Raw genomic sequence first — 17,607 nt, 5'->3', positions numbered from 1 at the left:
TGGAAGAGACCTGAGCAGGTCATCAAGTCTAACCTCCTACCCAAAGGAAGACCAACCCTAACTAAATCATCAAATGCCAACTATGCCCCACTGCCATGTATATTGACCAGACTGGACAATCTCTACAGGAAAGAATTAATGGACACAAATCAGATATCCGAAAAAGCAATACACAAAAACCTGTTGGAGAACACTTTAATCTGACTGGACGCTCATTAATGGATCTCCAAATCACTGTGTTGTTTCAGGCCAATTCTACAAGCCAAATACACAGGGAAGGACTGGAACTTAACTTCATATACAAATGGTCTGAATAGGGATATTGGCTGGCTCGCACGCTACCTTCCACATCCTAATGTCTTAACCAACCAAACTAACAATGGAGGTGCTAATTGTTCTTATCAGCCTCTTGTAACTATTCGAACCATCTATCATTGTCTCTCTTTCCTCCTTCCCCCTTCCTTCTCTCTCTCATTTTTTCCCTCCTTCCCCTCCTTTCCTTATTTATTCTTGGATCTGGACTTCTAATACTCCAGTCATCTGAAGAAGCAAGTTTAGCCCACGAAAACTCATGATACCATCTACATGTTTTGTTTGTCTTTAAAGATCTACCATGTTATTTGTTGTTTTTTAAATTTATCTTGTACAGACTAACTCGGCTACTCCCCCCCACACACGGCTACCCGAAGTTAAAAATTAGTTAGATAAGTTAGATATTTTCAGATCACAGGGCCTGAAGAAATGCATCCTTGAATACCCAATGAGCTGATTGAGGAGATATCTGAGCATTATCTATTTTCTTTGAAAAGTCATGGAAGATAGGAGAGATCTCCGAAGACTGAAAGAAGTGGGCTGTGCCCACGAAAGCTCATGATACCATCTACATTTTTTGTTAGTCTTTAAACTTCCACGAGGAGTACAGCTAGTTCGGATTAGAAGCCTAATCCGAACTAGCTACTCCGTGCCGCGTGTAGCCGCGCGGCATGGGGTTCGAACTGCTGGCATTTAAAAATGGCGCCGGCCGGCTTTATGCAAATGAAGCCCGGGAAATTCAAATCCCGGGCTTCATTTGCAATTGCGGTATGCCTACATTACCCTCCTAGTTCGAATTAGGAGGGTAGTGTAGACATACCCTTAGTGAGTAATGGTTGTACACTGTCTTTGGTCATTCTCCTGCTTCTAATATATTCATAGAATATTATCTTGTTACCCTTTATGTCTTCAGTTAATTTAAGTTCAGTTTGTGCCTTGGCCTTTCTAAATTGCCCCTCCATATTGTTGCTATTGTTTGTATCATGCTTTTTAACTTGATCTAGTTTCTACTCTTTGTAAGATTCCTTTTTGATTTTTAGATCTTTTAAGATGTTCTGGCTAAGAAAGGGTGGTCTCTTGCCATACTTCCTATCTTTTCTACATACTGAAATAGTTTGTTCTTGCACACTGTGGCAAGTTCCTTGCCCAGGCCCTTTGCCCTGGGACCCCTTCTTCAGCCACAAATCACCAGGAGATCCTCTCTAGTGCAATCACCCATGTCTGTTATTGCTTGTGCCAACTTCCCACCACCTTCTATTTACAGAGCTTGGTTTTTGCAGCAGATAAGTCAGCTACCTTCTCCTTCTAGCTGGGGTGCACACACTCAGCCACCTCTAGCTCCTCCCACTCCGCTTCCCGTCTGGCTTCCTTATATAGCCCTCTGGCTAATGAGGTCCATTAGCCCTTCAGGCCTGGGATTGCTTAGCTGGCTTCCATTTGGCCTTTTCAGCCAGCTGTAATGGCAGAGCTCTGGCTTAGCCAGCAGACTGTCACAACACTTAATAATGTTCCTTTAAAAAACTATCTTCAATTGTTTATCCTTTTATACTTGCTTCCCATGGGACCTTACCTACCAACTCCCTGAGTTTGCTAAAGTTGCCTTTTTGGAGTCTATTGTCTTTATTTTGCTGTTCTACAATTCCTTAGAATTATGAACTCGATTATTTCATGGTCACTTTCACCCAACCTGTCTTCCCCTTTCAAATTCTCAACCAGTTCCTCCCTTTTTTGTAAAATCATATATAGAACAGCCTCCCCCCAGTAGCTTTCTCCACCTTCTGAAAGAAAAAATTGCCTCCAATACATTTCAATAACTTGTTGTGTAAGCAGGGTCTGAATCAATGCTTCCATTAAGCCAGCTGGAGTGGGAAAGAAATCCTGGGTGTGTTCATATAAGTACAGTTTGCCCCTGCTTTGCTTGGGTCCGCTAGGTATTCAACTGTTACACTGGTGTTTTGGTCACTGTAATCAGCGTGGCTGGTGTCGGGTCGCAAATTGTGATAGCACTAAATGCAGGAATTGTGAGATATGATCACCGATGTTTGCAATTATTGTGGGAAAGCAGTAACTCAGACTGTGTTTAACTCAGTTCAGAAGGAGAGACATTGTGGCTGTGTCTACACTGGCATGAATTTCCGGAACTGCTTAAAACGGAATACTATTCCGTTTTCAGTTTTTCCAGAAAAGGAGCATCTACGTTGGCAGGATGCTTTTCTGGAAAAGCCCTTTTTCCGGAAAAGCGTCTATGGCCAATGTAGACGCACTTTTCCGGAAAAGAGCCCCGATCGCCATTTTCGCGATCGGGGCTTTTTTCCGGAAAAGACTACTGGGCTTTCTACACTGGCCCTTTTCCGGAACAGTGTTCTGGAATAAGGTCTTATGCCCGAGCGGGAGCAGAATAGTGTTTCCGGAATAGCGGCTGATTTTGTACAGTAGAGCGTTGTTGCTTTTCCGGAAATTCAAGGGCCAGTGTAGACAGCTCGCAGCTTATTCCGGAAAAGCAGCTGATTTTCCGGAATAAGTGGCCCAAAGTAGACACAGCCTGTCAGTGTAAAGAACCTTGGAAGGACAAGGGTTCGTCTGACAAAGTTCTGTGAAGTTAACTGAGGAGGGAGGACTCTGAATCAGCAGGCTACATACCCTCGAGGCGTGTCAGACTGGTTCAGTCTGTTTTTTCCCCTGTTTGTTCAAATGATAGAACTAGAACAGACTCCATAAAGAGTCTCTTTTATTATTTTAAACTTTAGTGGATGAAATTTCTTGTGGCTGGACTGTGCTTGGGCCAAGAGCTGAAATCACTAGGTTTGCCACAAGCCAGCAGAAGATGTGATGAGCAGCTAGCAGGGCAGCTGTAGCACAATGAGCAACAAGCAGAGAGGTGACAGAAAGGCGTAATGAGCAGCCAGCAGGGAAGCGACAGAGAGGTACAATAAGCAGCCAGCAGATGGCAGCAGCAAGGTGAGATGAATGGCCAGCAAGGCGACAATAGAAAGCAGAGAGCAGGTGGATGACGAATGACCAGCAGAGTAAGATGCCTCCTTACCTACGGCCACTCAGGATAGGAGGTGACCTCTGTGACTGCTCCTCTGAACTCTAGGCCTGTCAGAGTGAGAGTGGGGTGCACAGAAGGGGTGGGCATGTGAGGGGGACATTTACATTGCTGGACTTAAGAAACTGAGAGGGAAAAGGACATTGCCCAAGGACATTGGGGTCGCATTGTTACTCGTGGTTTTGGTTACAAACTCTGTGGTGTTTTCCCAAATCAATGCCACATTACTTCCCTCCCCTTTTATTAGGGGTTTCTTTTCTACACTCAGACTCTGTGCTTGCAAGTGAGGAAGTATTGCCTCTCAGAGGCACTCAGGTGTTTTGTGTGAATTTTCCAGGTTACTGGGTGGGGGCTCAAGCAGTTCTGGGTTGGATGGATGGAGAGGAACCCCTAGATATTGAACCCGGCCCTGGCTGCAGCTGGCACTTCTTAGCAGAAGGGTTACAGTTGGATAAGCTGTGCCCTGCTGTGTTATTTTCCCAAAAGATGTCTGTTTAGCTGAAGACTCCCGTCACCACCAAGTCCTGTGATTTTGTTAGTGGTTCAAAGAAAGATTCATCTGCCCCTTCTTCCTGGTTAGGTGGTCTGTAGTAGACACCTTCCATGACTTCACCCTTGATTTTTACCTCTTTTATTCTTACCCAGAGACTCTCAACAAGTCAGTGTCCTATTTCTATCTCAACTTCAGGCCTAGTATATACATTTACGATTTATAAGGCAACACCTTCTCCTTTTTTCCCCTACCTATCCTTTCTGAACAAGCTATACCCTTCTATACCAATATTCCAGTCATGCAGATTATCCCACCAAGTCACTGTAATGCCTATGTTATAATCATGTTTATTTACTAGTATTTCAATTTCTTCTTGTTTAGTTCCCATATTTGTCAATTTAGTACACATGCACTTAAAATACTGATAAGATTTCACCCTCAATTCTCTCTTGGATCTCCTTTATCCCTGCTGTTGCAGTTCACTCACTCCCGATTTCTAATCCATCTTCATGTGCTCCATGTTTTTTACTTTCCTGTGGGCTTTGGTCACCTGTTCCCATCGAACCTAGTTTAAAGTCCTCCTCACTTGGTTACCCAGTCTGTATCCCATTCCTTGATAAGTGGACCCAATTTTTGCGTAAAAGTCCTTCTTCATGGAGCAGCATCCTGTGCTCAAGGAAGCCAAAGTCTTCCTGGCAACACTATTTTTGAAGCCAGAAATATGGTACTATGTCAGTGTCAAATTTGTATAGTATGTAACACAACGAAATGCCAGAACTTATTTATCTTGACCATTATTTTTAAATCTTTCACCTTTATTAATTTTAATGTAAATGCATTCTTGTATATTTCTTTATCAAATGCATTCTTGAGTAGGATTATTAGGGCACAAGGGGAAAAGATTAGGTGAAGCTGCAGCAGAATTAGCTGGATAAATTAGAGGAATGATCAGAAAGGATTACAATGAGATTAAAATAGAATGCAGATAGTTCTTTTTGTAGTCTGCTCTTTTTTGCATGTGAATTGTTTTGAATTATTTCTTCAACTTGGATTCTTGCTATTCTTCTAAAGCAATCTGGTAAAAATGGAATAGACATATTTTAAATCCCCTACATCCCAAACAAGATTTGAATTAATTACTTTGAAAAACAAGATACTTCCATTCATATTGACAGACAATCTATTTAAAATTTGTGAGAATTTGGAATATTAATTTTGCCCACCAGAAGTCTTCCATAGATTTCTGGTAATATCACACAAAAATATATAGAAGTATTTAAAGGTAACCTGTTCATCTTTATTTAATGTTATGAAAACTTCATAAGAGCCAAATATAATTTACTAAATGTTGCTTTTTTAGTGAAAAGAACAAGGATTTTTCTGCATTTCATTTCTAAATGCCTGTATAAAATGTCACCAATTTTATTACAACTTCAGGAGTGATTAGTTGTGAACATCAGTGTGTAAAGAATTATTTTCATTATCACGAAATACCCCAGATTATCCATTAAATTTAGTTTATACCACCTGGGGTTAGAGTACAGGCACAATTTAGGAATACGTATCTGTGAATGACATCCCCCCCTGGCTTTATGAAATGGATTTATGGACACAAATATGCATAACTTAAAGATCCTTGGGACAAATTGCCCTATGTAGCCTATCAATTTTAACATCATAATTCACTAGATCTGTATCTCTTATTTTGAGGTATGTATCATTCTTCTATGTAAAGTTAGTGATATGCAGTATGGAATGGTTTATGGTTTAAAATGTGCAAATGAACGCCATCAAGGGTGTTTCTCTCAATATCTAGATGACCAACTGTAAACACCCTCTTTTGTCCTCTAAGTCTTAGCAGTGGTTGATCTTAGGAAGTCACATATCCACTCCAACTGGTAGGGGTGGACCAAGTAATTGTCCATGGAAAGGTGGTAGCTATACAACAATAGAAAGCTTGGAGTTACTTTGTCTTTGGCTGGGATGACACACCCAGGAGCATACCTAAAGACTCCAGGGAGAGGGAACTTCCTGGCTTTCAAGGTTTATCTGGAACAAAAACAGTTTTAGGGTGAATTTGTAATAAGTTTGTACTGATATTTTAGTTTCAGAATTAGATGTGTTTTTTGTTATTTTAAGTTTGTCATCTACTTTGCTCTGCCTGTTCTCACTTATAACTACTTAAATCAGTGTTACTCAACACATGGCCTGCAGCCAGTTTATTTGCAGCCCACGGTTCAGTTTGGGTTTATGTAAAGCTCAACATGTGGCACGTGGCTAGGATCCTTTGAACACGGCCTCCAGCAGGAACACGTTCCACAACGGCGAGGCGGGGTGAGCACTGAAAGATGCAAGCGGATGGGCTGTCTGGAACAGACTGGTACAGAGTGTCGGCATTTCTAGCCCTCAGGGAGGAGGTGCTGGGAGCACCAGGGCATTGTAGGAAGTGCTTTGTATTCATGACCATCAGTATGAAAGAAGCTATTTGCATATATATTTGCATGTATATGCAACCATACTTAAGGTGTGACTCTCAACATGTACTGTATCATTGTGGTCCCCAGGGCTCCCAAAGTTGAGTAGCCCTGACTTAAATCCTACTGCTCGTTCTTAATAAAATAAGAATGAGCTATCAAGCCCAGTGTAAATAATTGTTACCTGGGGGAGCAATCAGTGAGGATGTCCTCCTTCCATTGTTTAAGGGGGCTTACCTAAATAATTCATTTGGGATTCTGATCCCATATGGGGAGTGGTATCCCAGGAAGCTGGGTTCTAAACAGTGTTTTCCTCGGACCTGAAGTGTTTCAGTGTCTATATTGCTCCTCAAGGAGGCAATCAGTCTTGGCTGGATGCACACCAGATGAACTGGCCCAGAAGGACAGGGTAGTGAGAGCAAGGTGGTAAGTATCAGTGGCTTTGTCAGCACCCCAGGAAGTTCCCACAAGGGGTATTCTGTGACCGCACCCTGTCACAATATACTTCAGGAGATATGCTGCCATGTAGGCCTGCAATTGCTGGGAAGCAGCCTGGAGGTAATTGTCCTCTATATGCATGGCCTTGACCTCTGAAGATATTTTATCATGTTCCAGGTAGATTTAAGGACAGTCTGGGCACATCTACATAGCAATATTATTTCAGAATAGCATGAGTTATTCTGAAATAACGAGCACGTGTCTACACTATTATTTCGAAATAATGTTGAGCAGGAGGACATCTTACTCTGACTCTTGTAACCCTCATTTTAAGAGGAGTAAGGGAAGTCGAAGGAAAAGTGTTCTTTCTTTGACTTCCTGATGTGTAGACAGCGCCAAAAATTGAAATAAGCCATTTTGACTTCAGCTACACAATTGACGTAACTGAAGTTGCACAGCTTAATTTGGCTTCAGCCCTGCTGTGTAGACATACTCTTTTCTGATGTAGGGCACAAGCTCCCTTAGCTGGTTCTTGTGAAGAGGGAAAATCCTGCCTTCTTCAACTATCATTTTAGGTCAATCGGAAGGCACCACTGTAAATTAAAATTCACCACATTTCCTGACTCCTATATGAGTTTTTCTAATTTAGGAAAGAATTTTCTGGTAATATGTTTTGACTTCAAATGATGTTGGCCCTCAAATTTCAATAGATTTAATGGGAACCCAGCTATAGGACCAATGTGTTCAAATGTGGGTGAAACTATTCGGAGTACAGACCTTAAGCGATGCTACTTAAGAGGACACCTACTGAAACAACAATGAAAAAAGGGAAGAGAAAAATAAATGTATGGCATTATATGAAACAACACCTGATATTAACAAAGGTGTTCTGTGCTCTCCATTACATTATCTCTGAGAATACTGTACGATATAGAAATGTATAGAAAGAGAAGTGCATTTAACAAAAATTCAGACAGCAGCAGTGATTTGGATATTTTAAAGAGAAGACTTTAAACATAAAGGTGAGTTTGATTCATTTTTTAAAATCTCAATTTAGAAAAAATCTTCTGGATATTATCTTATTCTTTTGACTAACTTCTGTTCCCACCGAAGGAGAGAGCTTTGCCATTGACTTTAAGGTAGACAAATTCAGGTCCTTTCTAATTATTTAATGTTTGGATACTGAGTGTAAAAAGAGGGACAGTTTCCTGAATATTGTGGATTATCTGTATTCCTATGCACAGAATTTATTTTTATCTGCACATCCTTGTATTAATTTTCCTATCATCCTTCCTCCTGGCCCTTCAAATAAAATGCAATTACACATCACTGAGAAAAAGTCTACCTTATGATAAAAGGTTTGATTTTTTTATAAATATGATGCAGATGCCAACAATTTCCAGCAGTATGTGATAAAGTCAAGTGCTATAGCAAAATATGATGCTTTCCTGCTGCTGTTTATCTGGGTACCGAAGAACTTCCATAATTCATTCTTTTGCACCTTTAAGTTTAATCTTTTCTTTAACTGAATTTTTATTGATTTCCATTTTTTTAAAACCTGAGCATACATAAAAAATACATAGTCAGGAATAATGCAGTTCCACCTCACAGTCAACAGTATGACTCTTAAATGGCATGTCATTTTTTAAAATAAAATCATGCAATCTACTCTTAACCAAACTTTCCTATATTATTTTTGTTACAGATTTTTTTTTCTCCTGCATCGCACTGAGTGAACAAATTTATCAGAGTGTCTCATACTTTGTCTTTATTTGGTTTTCTGACCCGTCCAACCAAACTATCTGGTTCAAACCTCTCAAATCCTTAAATCCTTAAATCTACCTTTTTAATAAATATAACGGCTATTGCAGCAATAGCTGAGTGAAGCTAGTTGAATTGCATGAAAACCAACTGGTGATGCAGGAAAGCTTTATAAAGGAAGGTTAGAAAAAATATGTCAGGAGTAATGATTATAAGGATCAGACACTTATGTGAATGCTAATTTATGCCCTGCTGCTTTGTGGATATGCAGGGGCTAGGAGAAAAAGGTTTAAGAAAGCCCCACCTATCTGCTTCCACAAGTAGTAGGGGAAACATGCCCAATCTCTACACACCCAAAGACAGATTTTTTTCTTCCTTATTCCTCATGAGATACAAGACTCCAAAGGTTTGTGGGAAGGGTGGGGGAGAGCTAGAGACAGGTTCCAGACACCCTATTCCTAGCTGGTTATGTACAGATAACAGCAGTGAATATACACCGTGTATGTTGAGGACCTCCAAGAAAATTGCTCCCTGACCACAAGTGAAGCAAATCTTCAGGCACTGCACTATCCCCAACACAGATCACAACCATAAGCAGTAGTATTGACTTCTGCAACACTATTTGTGGGAGAATAAGGTGACACACACCAGAAAAATATTGTCAGGATGATGCTCTGATCTAATGCTTTGTTTTTCATTGTGTGCTTACTGTAATGTAAATGTGTTTGCTTAGTGGCTTTAGGGTGAAAAATTCTTCCTTTATTTTCCTGGCTGATTACTGTACCAGTGGGTGCTATCACCTTGCTGTTTGTTTCTTTCTGAAAGAAGACAAATGGTTTTAGATAAACATAGTCCAAATAGTCATGGAATGTTTGTTATATTCAAGTGTCAAGCTGCATTTTCCATGATAATACTTGTATTTTGCGTGTTGTGGGTGAAGATGCAGGCTGATGTCACCTCATAGGATTGACAGGTTCATTCACTGTAGCGTTTATTCTACCTGCATTATCTGCAGAACCTCAGGCACATAGTTCACCGTGTGGATAGTGTTTCAGAACCAAGCAAGGGCTGGCTGGTGATGTTTGGCAGTTTACAGAAATTGCCCAGGGAAAAGGGTCTTATTCATATATAAGACTGATTAGTTTTCAGATGCAAATATTCTAATGATTTATTTCCAGTTTTGTTACATCATACATAAACATTGAAAAGTCAATTCAACAGGGCCATCCCTACCCATATATGAAATACACTACTGCATAGGACACCTGAAAATTTTAGGCTCCACATTTTTGGGGCCTCTATAAAACCACTTGTGCTTGTATGCCTGAGGATGGCCCTGTCACCACTGCCACTTGATTCCCCTCCAGCCACTTCCCCGGCTGCTCTCTTCTGCCTGCAACAATGTTTCTCCCTGGCTTCTGCCAGCCCTTACATGACCCTTTCCTCCAACAGCTGGCTGCTAACTGAGGGCTCCCTCCTGACAGATGAAGAGGAGCCCTCAGCTTCTGTGACTCTGCTCTGGCCCCAGAGAAACCCCTGAGTCCCAAGACCAAGCCAAGACCAGATCTACAGGCCCCCAGCAGAATCCGTGTCAGTGGAAGGCAGCCTCTGTATTATAGGGCCCATAATTTGTAAAGGCAGCCCTGTAATTCAATGAGTTAAACTTATGTAGGACAGAGTGAATTTTCATACATACAGTTTTAACATATGTAGGATACTCAGACTGACATTACGTTAAAATGGCATCTGTTTGGGGACTTTACGTTTGGGCTTTCATTCAGATGAGAAATAGAAGCTCTTGGAAAAGATAAATTTTGCTTCCTTGCATTTACATCTGCAGCCAAAACCTCCTTAGGTCAGTTACAACACATCTGTTAACAATTCCCTATTTGCACTGAAGGTCAATAGAAAACAAACCAACTCCCTTCTGTCCCCCCAAAAAGCCTCACTTACACAGCATGCATTTCTTCCAGGCCACTGAAATCATTCTGAAACTGCTAAATCTGTGAAACAGGTTTTCAGATACAGGCAGTCCCCGGGTTACGTACAAGATAGGGACTGTAGGTTTGTTCTTAAGTTGAATCTGTATGTAAGTCGGAACTGGCATCCAGATTCAGCGGCTGCTGAAACTGATCAGTTTCAACAGTGGCTGAATCTGGACGCCAGTTCTGACTTACATACAGATTCAACTTAAGAACCCCAGGCATCCCCAAGTCAGCTGCTACTGAAACTGATCAGCGGCTGATTCCAGGAAGCCCGGGGTAGGGGCTTCCTGTAGTCAGCCGCTGGTCAGTTTCAGCAGCGGCTGACTTGGGGACGCCTGGGGCAGAGCAGCTGGGGTGCTGCTGGGTTGGTCCAGTAGCGCCGCCGCTCCTCGGCGCTACTGGACCAACCCAGCAGCACCCAACCTGCTCTGCCCCAGGCGTCCTGATTCAGCCGCTGCTGAAACTGACCAGCAGTGGCTGAATCAGGACGCCTGGGGCAGAGCAGCTGGGGTGCTGCCCGGTTGGTCCAGTAGCGCCCAGAGCGGCGCTACGGGACCAACTGGCAGCACCCCAGCTGCTGTACCACAGGTGTCTGGAGCAAAGCCGCGGAGCACGGGGGCAGCGGGACAGCCTAGACGCACCGTGGCTGTCCTGCTGCCCTCGGGCTCCGTGGCTTTGATCTGCTTTGCTCCCCGTCCCCCTGGTCTGCAGACCAGGGGGACGGGGAGCAAAGCGGCGGAACACGCAGGCAGCGGACAGCCCAGATGCGTCTGGGCTGTCCACTGCCCGCATGCTCCGCGGCTTTGCTCTGCTTTGCCCCCCCCCCGTCCCGCTGGTCTGCAGACCAGGGGGACGGGACGGAGGCGGGGGGCAAAGCAGAGCAAAGCAGAGCCTAGCCGCGGAGCACGTGGGCAGCGGACAGCCCTGTCCGCTGCCCGCGTGTTCCGCCGCTTTGCTTCCTCTCCCTGGTCTGCTGGAGACCAGGGAGAGGAAGGGCCCCATTTGTAACTGCGGATCCGACATAAGTCGGATCCGCGTAACTCGGGGACTGCCTGTAGTCCCTCACTACTTAATTATCAGTGACTCACCAATAGACTTTCATTTTCATAGTGTCAGTCCTAGCAACTCCCTGGGCTCCATATGACCAATTAGTGACAAGGCATTGAAGGCACTTCCGCTATCGTGGTTTAGAATGGAGCTGAGCTTTCACTTAAGAGTGTTAACAGCCTTTTAATTAGCCTTTGTCTATACTTAAGCTGGATTCCTTAACAAATCCCAGAGGTTTAAAAGTAAAGGAATCATTTAACCAGTATTACAACTTTGCTCTTTATCCTGGCTTATTTTTAATTGCCTTCTGTTATGCTATGCTGCTTCCTTTATCTCCATTAATGTGATACTAAATATCAGAGATCACATTTTAATTATAATATTGCATTTATTTCATTGTTGTATAGTGTCTTGGCAGTAAAAACTGACACATTTTTCATGTGTCCTTTAACTGTGTGCTGCTAGGAGAGCAAAATAGGGTGGCGGGAAGAAAGGCCATACAAATGGAGTGAAGTAGAGAAGAAAGAGCAAGGGACAATGAGGAAAAAAATTGCCCTCTGTGCACCTGTCCTATATATAACCACACAATGAACACCATCAATTCTGTGGCAGAAGGAAGAGCAATACACGAAGAAGCATTGCATGGATTTGAGAAACATCAGTGGGGAGGGAGGGTATTTCATTAAGGAAAGAGACAAAAATGGATATAGATCATCATCATAAATGACAGCAGCTTATCTTCTGTGACCTTCACTCACCCCCAGAACTGGTGACTTAAGCATGGGGAATCAATAATGGCTCAAGAGAGAGTCTGAGCAATCAACTTCATATGGCCTGAGATGTGAAGCTTCCACAAATTCTGGTAAGCAGCCTGCCCATTTTATCCTTGCTACAGATTTTGTGTCGGAGCTGTTCTTTTTTGGGTACTTCATGGTATATTGTTTCTTCAGCCTCAGGACTGTAGTAGTTTCCCTGGTTCTTATGTGTGCAGCCGAGGGAAATAATGACCAATAGCTCTGCACAGTGGAGAATCCATTGTCTTTTTCTGGAGAGCTACTACTCAGTATCCTATAGGGCACCCTAGTTCCCATAGGACAGGTTTCTGAAACTCTGACACAAATGTGCTGTACCATCATGTGGTTCTTCTTTGTCTTGTGCTTCACCCCTGAGAGATCAAAGTCCTATTTACAGATGCCTGAACAATACAGGCTCAACTCTTCACTATAGCAAGAGCAGTTTGTCCAGGTGGCATAGATACAGAGCCACAGTGTAGGGAAAATTGCATCTATCATGTTGGAATTTTTACAACCACCCTGAAATTCTCAGATTCCCAGTGGTTCATTCTGGAAACTGAATTTTCTCTTAATTTGCTCCATGGGGCTTAGGCTTCAGCAGGGCTAAAGAAAGCTGTGTTACTTATGTGGCAGTGCAGTTAAGAGAAACATTAGTTGACCCCATCTTCCTATCATGCACTGTTGTGGGGAGGGAAAGCTGGTAAAACAATTCCCATACTGCATACTCCCTAATATTTTCCTGAGACCATGGCTATACTTTCACTTCATCTACACAGGGACAGGCCTGCATGTGGATAGGGTTGTCAGTAGCAGAGTAATGGGGCAGCTGCTATGCAAGAATGAGCTCATTATGTCGATAATCTTCTCCAAACTTTGAATAGTTTTTGCAGCTTTTCTCTGAACTCTACACAGTTTTCAAAATCTGATTTAAAGTGTAGACATCAGAACCGGACACAGTATTGTCACAGCAGTCTGCGAAATCTCTTTCCTGTTCTAATCGATACCCCTCTGTTTATACATTCAGTGATTACATTAGATCTTTTAAGCTAATACACTTAACTGAGAGCTCATGTTCACTTGGCTAGCCACTGTAATAATCCCTTAGGTCCTTTCAGAGACATGGCTTCCTAGGCTGAATTCCCTCATCCTGTAAGTGTGAGGTACATTTTCAGTTTCTAGATTTATGACCTTGCATTTCACTATATTAAAAGATAATGTTATTTGACTGTTTTCAGTTTAGCAAGGGATCCAGACTGCTCTGCATAAGTGTCCTCTTTCCATCCATTATTTGCCACTCTGCCAGTTTTATTTTTAATCTGCAAATGTTACCAGCACTGATTTAAATTTTCATCCTGATAATTAATCAGTATGTTGAATAGGATTGAATTGAGAGTGGATTGCTGCAAGATATCACTAGTAATGGTCCCTTATTGTTGATTACATTTTGAGATCTCTAAGGGTATGTCTATACTACAGCACTAATTTGAACTAATTTAATTCGAATTAGTTAATTCGAACTAAGATAATTCGAACTAGTCATCTAGACCTAAAAACTAGTTCGAATTAGCGTTTTGCTAATTTGAACTAGCATGTCCACATTGAGTGGACCCTGAACCGAGGTTAAGGATGGTCGGAAGCAGTGCCGGCAGGGCATCAGATTAGGACTTAGAGCGTGGAGATGCTGTCTCAGGCTAGCCGACGGCTGTGGTTAAAGGGACCCGACCCCCACCCTGGACAGACAATTCTCAGGGGTTCCCTGATCGCTTGTCTATCTCGATGAGGGACAGCAAAGCAGTCCTGGCTTGGAGTGCCCTGAGTGCCCGGACTCGGCACATCACAGCACTCGGTCATCAGCCAGGCTGCACTTGCCGCAGGCTGCCATCTGGTGAGGGAGTCAATCGGGGGGCTGCAGGACAGCTTCCACCCCGAGGAGCCCGCAGAGCCACCCCAGTCTTCCCCATCGGGGGTTCATACCCCATTCCTCCCTCACCTCCTTCCACTTATCCCTCCCTAGCCCCTCTTCCTGATGTACAAAATAAAGGACACGTGTGTTCAAAAATAGAAACTCTCTTTATTGAACAAAACTCGGGGAGACTGGGAAAAGGAGGTGGGAGAGGGGAAGAGAGAGGGTGGGAGAGGGGAGGGCAACTACAATGATCAGGGGTTTGGAACAGGTCCAATATGAAGAGAGGCTAAAGAGACTGGGACTTCTCAGCTTAGAAAATAGGAGACTGAGGGGGGATATGATAGAGGTCTATAAAATCATGAGTGGTGTGGAGAAGGTGCATAAAGAAAAGTTCTTCATTAGTTCCCATAATAGAAGGACTAGAGGACACCAAATGAAATGAATGGGTAGCAGGCTTCAAACTAATAACAGAAAGTTCTTCTTCACAAAGCAAATAGTCAACCTGTGTAACTCCTTGCTGCAGGAGGCTGTGAAGGTTAGAACTATAACAGAGTTTAAAGAGAAGTTAGATAAATTCATGGAGGCTGGGTCCATGGAATGGTATTAGCCAGGGGATAGAAATGGTGTCTCTGGCCTCTTTTTGTGGAAGACTGGAGATGGATGGCACGAGACAAATGGCTTGGTCATTGTTTCGGTCCATCCCCTCCGGGGTAGCTGGTGTTGGCCACTGTCGGCAGACAGACTACTGGGCTAGATGGACCTTTGGTCTGACCCAGTACGGCTGTTCTAAGCTCAGGGCTCAGGGTCGGGGGTCTCACTGGACCACTTTGATTTTCATGCAAACCTGCTCCTGGGTGGCCAGGCTGGTAGCTACCCTGCCCTAAATGGCCGCTTTCCTGTGCCTAGTGCGGAGATCGTGGATGAGGTCCACAAGCTCTGCACTAGACCAGGTGGGTGCCCACCTCTTGCGGCCCCGGGTAGGCTCCTGGGACCTGCCAGCCTGGCCTCAGGAAGAGGCGGAGGGCTGGGTGGCAGCGGGTGGCTGGTTCATGCCGTGCCAGGTGCAGGGTCTGCTGGCTAGGTGCTGGCAGGCTTGCAACTGGCACGGGCACCGTAGCCAGACTGTGACCCTTTAAGGGCTCCGGGGCTGGGAGGGGGGCAGAAGAGTTTCCCTGGTGGTGCCCAGAGAGGCCACCAGGGCAAGCTGGGGAGGGCTAGCCTCCCACTAGCTCGAATGAAGTGGCTACACAGCCCTTAATTCGAACTACTTAATTCAAACTAGGCGTTAGTCCTTGTAGAATGAGGTTTACCTAGTTCGAATTAAGCACTCCGCTAGTTCGAATTAAGCTCGAACTAGTGGTTTGTATGTGTAGCGCCTATCAAAGTTAATTCTAACTAACAGACGTTAGTTCAAATTAACTTAGTAGTGTAGACATACCCTAAATTAGCCAATGGTTAGTGGCAGACAACTATGTCAGTGCAAAAAGCTTGCTAATATTGCGCGGTTCATACCAGCTCTTACATCAATGTAACTTATGCCTCTCAGGTAGGTTATATAGTTCAGGGATGTGACTAAATAAGTTATAGTGTAACATAACTAGAATAAGTTGCCTAGGGAGGTTGTGGAATCTCCATCTCTGGAGATATTTAAGATCAGGTTAGAAAGACATCTATCAGGGACGGTCTAGACAGTACTGGGTCCTGTCGTGAGGGCCGGGGACTAGACTCGATGACCTCTCAAGGTCCCTTCCAGTTCTAGTGTTCTATGCTTCTATAGCCTAAGTCTAATACCTTACAGAAGTCTAAGTATATTGTCAAGTTCAAAGTCATAGAAATTGAAAAGCGTATGTACCTTTTTAATGGCTTATTCATGAAATAGGGGTAATGAGTGGGTATACCAAAATAATGCATTTATTACTATAACTGTTCTGAAAATGCCTCTTTTAACATATAGGTGAATATAAATGCAAAACAAAATGTATGTTGTAGAGTACTTGTGAATATACAATTTTATATGTATTTATAAATACATATATGTTATAGCTATCTAATAGTATATGTCTAATACAGCAGTACCACCATAGAATTTAGATTAATTGTATATAGTTAAACCTTTATTACAAGAATCAGTGGCCTTCATTTACATAAATGGCCACAAAACTATTTATAAACCTTCGACCAAGGTTATACTAATATTATTGTATGTGACATTTAATTGATACCGTTGGATCTATAGCTACTTTCATATGAACCACACTAGGGACTATTATCTGAAGTTGCAAATGCTTTTGGAAAAACAAACAAATGAACAAACAAACAAACAAACAAACACATCCCTTTAGTAAAGAATGATTATCAAGTGATATGCAGAATTATCATGGTAAGGCTCACATAATCACAACATGTGTTATTATTATCTAATGATGCATCAAATGAGACTAATATTTTACATAATTAATTAAAAGCTTCTAAGATAATTTTTATTGCTGCCAATGATACCTGAAGGAAAGATCCAAGATAATTGTTGTTGTGCACATTTAGATCAGTAAACTGAAATCACGGTTGGAAACATTGTAGCTGAGTTGTGAGTAGCCTCATGCTACTTACATAAACTATCATAAGCACCTATTCTCAAATTGCAAAAGGTTTTATGAACAACTTAACATACATAAGATTTGCAAACAGTGCCAAAGTGTCTAAAGTAATTAAATCAATGATTTTTTTGCCATATTATACTTATTTCTCAAGCGCAACATTAAAATGCTAGATTACAACTACAAAGCACTTAGGTATGTTCAGCTGGTCAGACTGCTGGACTGGATGTATTTTTCTAATGGTTACATCATACTGTGGAACAAAGTATTCTTAGATGGGTCCATTTTAACTGTTGGTCTATTCTGTTTTAAGGTTACACAGAAGAAGGAAATGCATCCTTAGCTTTAATAAAATCTAACTATTTTTATAATTCCATTTTTGAGCCAAATCTGTGCACATAAGGGGAGTCAAGTTAGGAAAATATATACATTTCAGCTATAAAAAGGGAGATATCTATTAAAACTATATTAGAAAAGGATTAGCCAGAGCTGGATGGTCTCCCAATCTACGTTTATAAAATATGCCCAGAATTAAAATTGTCTTAAATGCTGCACATTTTCAAGCATATAATTATTTTTACTCATGTAAGCAGGTTCAAAGAATTCAGTGGGACTGCTCATATGAGTAAAGATAAGACAGGGTATATAGGATCAGAGATATAGAGAGATTAATCTGAGCATGGGAAATTGCCCAATATTCTGCTGTCCCAATTTCTGTTCCATGGGAATCTGGCTGCTGTCCTGAATTATGTGA

The sequence above is a fragment of the Pelodiscus sinensis genome, chromosome 1 (assembly GCF_049634645.1).
Source record: "Pelodiscus sinensis isolate JC-2024 chromosome 1, ASM4963464v1, whole genome shotgun sequence".
Lineage (NCBI taxonomy): Eukaryota > Metazoa > Chordata > Testudines > Trionychidae > Pelodiscus > Pelodiscus sinensis.
The sequence above is the reverse complement of the archived record's forward strand: the minus strand, read 5'-3'. Positions refer to the sequence as shown.